The sequence below is a fragment of the Salvelinus fontinalis genome, chromosome 32 (genome assembly GCF_029448725.1).
Source record: "Salvelinus fontinalis isolate EN_2023a chromosome 32, ASM2944872v1, whole genome shotgun sequence".
In the NCBI taxonomy this organism is placed as follows: Eukaryota; Metazoa; Chordata; class Actinopteri; order Salmoniformes; family Salmonidae; genus Salvelinus; species Salvelinus fontinalis.
This window is the reverse complement of record NC_074696.1, coordinates 32,012,002-32,018,018: the sequence shown is the minus strand read 5'-3', so window position 1 is coordinate 32,018,018 and position 6,017 is coordinate 32,012,002.

Genomic DNA, 6,017 nt, shown 5'->3' with positions numbered 1-6,017 from the left:
AAATTAACTTTATTTTGGGAGGTGGATGATTTCAATTAGTGTACAGAACCCACTGGGCACACTACGTCATTTCAACGTACATAATTGGGTAATATTTGACTGAGTTGTTGATCAATGAGATTACGACCTATATTCACCCACTCAAAGAGAACCAAAAGTTAGATGAATTTCCAATTTGTTATCATGATGCTTTCCACCATCTGAAAGCTCAACTAAATTCCAATGGAAAAACAATGTCTGATTTTTGGTTTAGTTGTCACCCAAATGTATATGACTGCACTTTCAACCATCTAGCTAAATTAAAATGGGAATACACAGTGTTTATTTATACAACATATTAATGTGATTTCACTGTGCTTCATCTAATAGCAGAAACAAATTACCTGGATTGCATTTGAGATTACATTAAAAGTACATGGTGCAAGTGATCAATGCCAAGATTCTGTGCAGATTATTACAAAAATTGTGAAGATCTCCACAGATGTGAAGACATACAGATGTCTGATCTTAATTTGATCGCCCTGTTTCAGGAGAACTTTCAATGCAGGACATTTTAAACTTTGAGGTTTTTTAAAAGCCTTCTGAATTTAGTAATTTTCACTTGCGTCTCTATTCAATCAGATCCGCTTTAGCCGACATCTGCATAGCGGTGTCAAATCCACGAGCAGCTCCTGGCATTCGACCTGAAACGACATTGCCATTGGCTGCATGGAGTCACATTATCAGAAATAACATTTACATTTACATTTAAGTCATTTAGCAGACGCTCTTATCCAGAGCGACTTACAAATTGGTGCATTCACCTTATGATATCCAGTGGAACAACCACTTTACAATAGTGCATCTAACTCTTTTAAGGGGGGGGGGGGGGGGTTAGAAGGATTACTTTATCCTATCCTAGGTATTCCTTAAAGAGGTGGGGTTTCAGGTGTCTCCGGAAGGTGGTGATTGACTCCGCTGACCTGGCGTCGTGAGGGAGTTTGTTCCACCATTGGGGTGCCAGAGCAGCGAACAGTTTTGACTGGGCTGAGCGGGAACTGTACTTCCTCAGAGGTAGGGAGGCGAGCAGGCCAGAGGTGGATGAACGCAGTGCCCTTGTTTGGGTGTAGGGCCTGATCAGAGCCTGAAGGTACGGAGGTGCCGTTCCCCTCACAGCTCCGTAGGCAAGCACCATGGTCTTGTAGCGGATGCGAGCTTCAACTGGAAGCCAGTGGAGAGAGCGGAGGAGCGGGGTGACGTGAGAGAACTTGGGAAAGTTGAACACCAGACGGGCTGCGGCGTTCTGGATGAGTTGTAGGGGTTTAATGGCACAGGCAGGGAGCCCAGCCAACAGCGAGTTGCAGTAATCCAGACGGGAGATGACAAGTGCCTGGATTAGGACCTGCGCCGCTTCCTGCGTGAGGCAGGGTCGTACTCTGCGAATGTTGTACAGCATGAACCTACAGAAACGGGTCACCGCCTTGATGTTAGTTGAGAACGACAGGGTGTTGTCCAGGATCACGCCAAGGTTCTTAGCACTCTGGGAGGAGGACACAATGGAGTTGTCAACCGTGATGGCGAGATCATGGAACGGGCAGTCCTTCCCCGGGAGGAAGAGCAGCTCCGTCTTGCCGAGGTTCAGCTTGAGGTGGTGATCCGTCATCCACACTGATATGTCTGCCAGACATGCAGAGATGCGATTCAAAAAATCCCATGCAGCCTCATTTCCAAGTTGAAACACTGGAATGTGAGATGTAATCTACATGATAGAAACCTTCATTATTATTTTTTTATTTTTTATTTGAGCAACATTAGGGGCGGCAGGTAGCCTAGTGGTTAGAGCGTTGGAACAGTAACCGAAAGGAATCCCCGAGCTGCCAAGGTAAAAATCTGTCGTTCTGCCGCTGAACAAGGCAGTTAACCCACTAGGCCGTCATTGTAAATAAGAATGTGTTCTTAACTGACATGTCTAGTTAAATTAAAATAAAATAAATTATTTCTGTATGACCTACACTTTCTTGTTCTGAACTTCTAACACGTGTGGCTTTGTGACAATGATCGCAAGAGCAGCTGCTCACGGATTTGATGGCTCCAACGCAGTTCCACCTCCAACACTGCCAAAACATCTGCTATGCCGGTGTCTGCTATCGCCGGTTAACACTTGATCTGATGGAATCTAGGCCTTGATTTTCCCTTATGAAAAACCCATCAACCCCGAAAAAAATGTCTATTAATTATAATCCACATCAAGCCATTCCTGTTGCTGCAGGATTATTTTCCTGCTGTAGCAAACTGGCTCAAATTAAAGATCCTACATCTGTATCTACTGCTTGGATCGTTCCACCTGAGCCACTGGCTTAATCCCATTCTTTAACTTTTATTTTTGATTGAATTGGAGATATGAATCCAATATATCATGTTTTAATCGTCGTCACGTTAATAGGCTATTTGTTGTATTTCAAAAGTGATGTTGAACCAAATATCAACATTTGAAAGAGATTTATCTTCTGCTTGGATAGTTCCATCTGTCTCACTGACAAAATATCTGAGCATTTTGATTGACAAAGATCATGTTTAAAAAGCCTATGGATGATCTAGTTAAAAAGCTAAGATTTAAAGCTTATTTGTTAGAAATAGATATTGCGTCTCCCTAGTGGCAGGAAGCAGATTGTACAGTCAACTTTCTTGCCAGTTCTTGACTATGGTAAATAGTAAATAGTAAATAAATAAATAAATAAAAATAAATGGTGACACCATTTACCAGAATGCAGCAGCCACTACTCTTAAGCCTTTGGATGCCGTCTACAATGAAGCCATTCATTTTATCACAGGTGACAGTTTTAATTCATATTCACCACTGCATCCTGTATCAAAAGGTTGGCTGGTCCTCATTAAAGTCCCGTAGATCTTCATTAATCCTTTTTTGTTAACAAAGCTCGACTACACAAGCTTCCAATATAAAACATGAGATAAGAAAACCTGTTCACAGGGTTGGTTAACTCTGGATGTTCCTCGAGTATCCACCGAACTAGGTAAATCCACTTTTAGTTTTAATACCCCTCATTGCTGGAACCAACTACAAAATACATTATAAATGGATGTTCTGGTGCTGCTCAGGCAATTTAAAATATTGATTGGGAAACTTCTTACTAAGGAGTGTAACTGTTTTTCTTGAATATTTGTGTTGTATCTGATTTTGACTTAATTATGTCTCCTGAATTGTATATGCAGGGCTCCCTTGTGAAAGAGACCCTGGTCTCAATGGTTAACCCCTGTTTAAAAAAATGAATTTAAAAAATAGTCTGGCTTTAATTTCAGTTTGTCTACAAATGAATAATATATCTTGGATTTAAGTCTCCATCTTAATAAAAAATCGAAGTTATCGAATAGGACTAAATCGAATCAAACATTAAATGCACTTTAAATATAGTTTGATTTGGTTCTATTCTTTAACATTTTTGGTTGAGATGGGGACTTGAATCCAACATATAATCTTGTTTTATTTGAAGACAAACTGGAATTAAGTGAATGGCACAGATGGAACTGACCAAGCAGAATATACATCTACTTCAAATGTTAATATTTTGTTGTGTTGACAACCAAACACAATTCAATATCATTACATTTTAAATCAACCAGAGCTTGAAACCTTAGGCCTATTGTAATGTACATTTTGTTGAATTCTGGGTAAAAAAAACAATTGCTTTTGATGACTTTGCAAATGCTATATAGGCCTAACTAGTATAATTGATGATAATGATGTATTAAGTATGGTTACATTTAATTTGCTCCGTTAAAACTACCCTTTGGAATGACTCTGATAGCACCAGTGAATCTATTTAGTTTACGTGAAGATCTCTCAACAAACAGTCATTCTCACAATAGCACATTGGTAAAAGTCAGTAACAAATATCATAGCTAAACAGGGCTGGGCTTGGTTAAAACCCTTGATGGGAGACCAAAGGGTAGCTGTAGATCAATTCTCCAGGAGGAGCTGCCCAGCTATGTTATTTTTTTCTGATAGTGGATATACAGTGCATTCAGAAAGTATTCAGACTTTTTCCACAATTTGTTACGTTACAGCCTTATTCTAAAGTGTATTAAATTACAATTGTTCCTCATCAATCTACACACAATACCCCATAATGAAAAAGCGAAAACAGGTTTTTAGAAATTATTGCACATTTATTCAAAATTAAAAACAAATACCTTATTTACATAAGGATTCAGACCCTTTGCTATGAGACTCGAAATTGAGCTCAGGTGCATCTTGTTTCCATTGATCATCCTTGAGATGTTTCTACAACTTGATTGGAGTCCACCTGTGGTAAATTCAATTGATTGGACATGATTTGGAAAGGCACACACTCGTCTATATAAGGCGCCGCAGTTGACAGTGCATGTCAGAGCAAAAACCAAGCCATGAAGTCAAAGGAATTGTCCATAGAGCTCCGAGACAGGATTGTGTCGAGTCACAGATCTGGGGAAGGGTACCAAAAAATGTATGCAATATTGAAGGTCCCCAAGAACACGTTGGCCTCCATCATTCTTAAAATGGAAGAAGTTTGGAACCACCAAGACTCTATGGTCACTCTGACAGACCTCCAGAGTTCCTCTGTGGAGATGGGAGAACCTTCCAGAAGGACAACCATCTCTGCAGCACTCCACCAATCAGGTCTTTATGGTCAAGTGGCCAAATGGAAGCCACTCCTCAGTAAAAGGCACATGACAGCCTGCTTGGCGTTGCCAAAAAGCACCTAAACAAACAAAATTCTCTGGTCTGGTGAAACTAAGATTGAAATCTTTGGCCTGAATGCCAAGCGTCACGTCTGGAGATCACCGTAGGGATGGTACCAGGTTAAGCATGGTGGTGTCAGCATCCTGCTGTGGATATGTTTTTCATGGGCAGGGACTGGGAGACCTGTCAGGATCGAGGGAAAGATGAATGGAGCAAAGTACAGAGATCCTTGATGAACACCTGCTCAGGACCTCAGACTGGGGCGAAGGTTCACCTTCCAACAGGACAACAACTCTAAGCACACAACCAACAAAAAGCAAGAGTGACTTCGGGGACAAGTCTCTGAATGTCCTTGAGTGGCCCAGACAGAGCCCGGACTTGAACCCAATCGAACATCTCTGGAGAGACCTGAAAATAGCTGTGCAGCAACGCTCCCCATCCAACCTGACAGAGCTTGAGAGGATCTGCAGAGAGGAATGGGAGAAACTCCCCAAATACAGGTGTGCCAAGCTTGTAGCGTCATACCCAAGAAGACTCAAGGCTGTAATTGCTGCCAAAAGTGCTTCAACAAAGTGCTGAGTAAAGAGTCTGAATACTTATGTAAATGTGATTTGTTCTTTATTTTTAATTAACGTCTAAACCTGTTTTTGCTTTATCATTATGGGGTATTGTGTGTAAATTGATGAACAAAACAAACTATTTAATACATGTTAGAATATGCCTAATGTGGGAAAAAGGGTCTGATACTTTCCGAATGCACTAACTTTGAGAATGTGGCGTTGTTTTAAAAGTACAAATTCAAGATGTCTGAAATGGGGTCTCCATGAAATAATCCTGTGGTTGAAATGTCACCCTCAAAACAACAGTTTTGTATTTTCCACGTTGGGCCAGTAACTGAAAGGTTGCTAGATCGAATCCCAGAGCTGACAAGGTAAAAATCTGTCGTTCTGCCCCTGAACAAGGCAGTTAACCCACTGTTCCTAGGCTGTCATTGTAAATAAAAATTTGGTCTTAACTGAATTGCCTAGTTAAATAAAGATTCCACGTCACAATACATTGTCAAAATGATGTTGAAACAACGTTGATTCAACCAGCTTGTGCCCAGTGGGAATGTATTGCTTTTTAATTCTTGAGGTCTGTGTTTCTTAACTGATCCCTGTTTACTTGTTGTGAACATATGCGTCCATTGTCCTGAACTTGTCCACATTCAGATTCTGCCCACATTTTTAGACGGGTGTAGACGATTATAACTGATCATCTTCCTGACCACTTCTGGAGGTAGTTGGGGACGAATTGATTG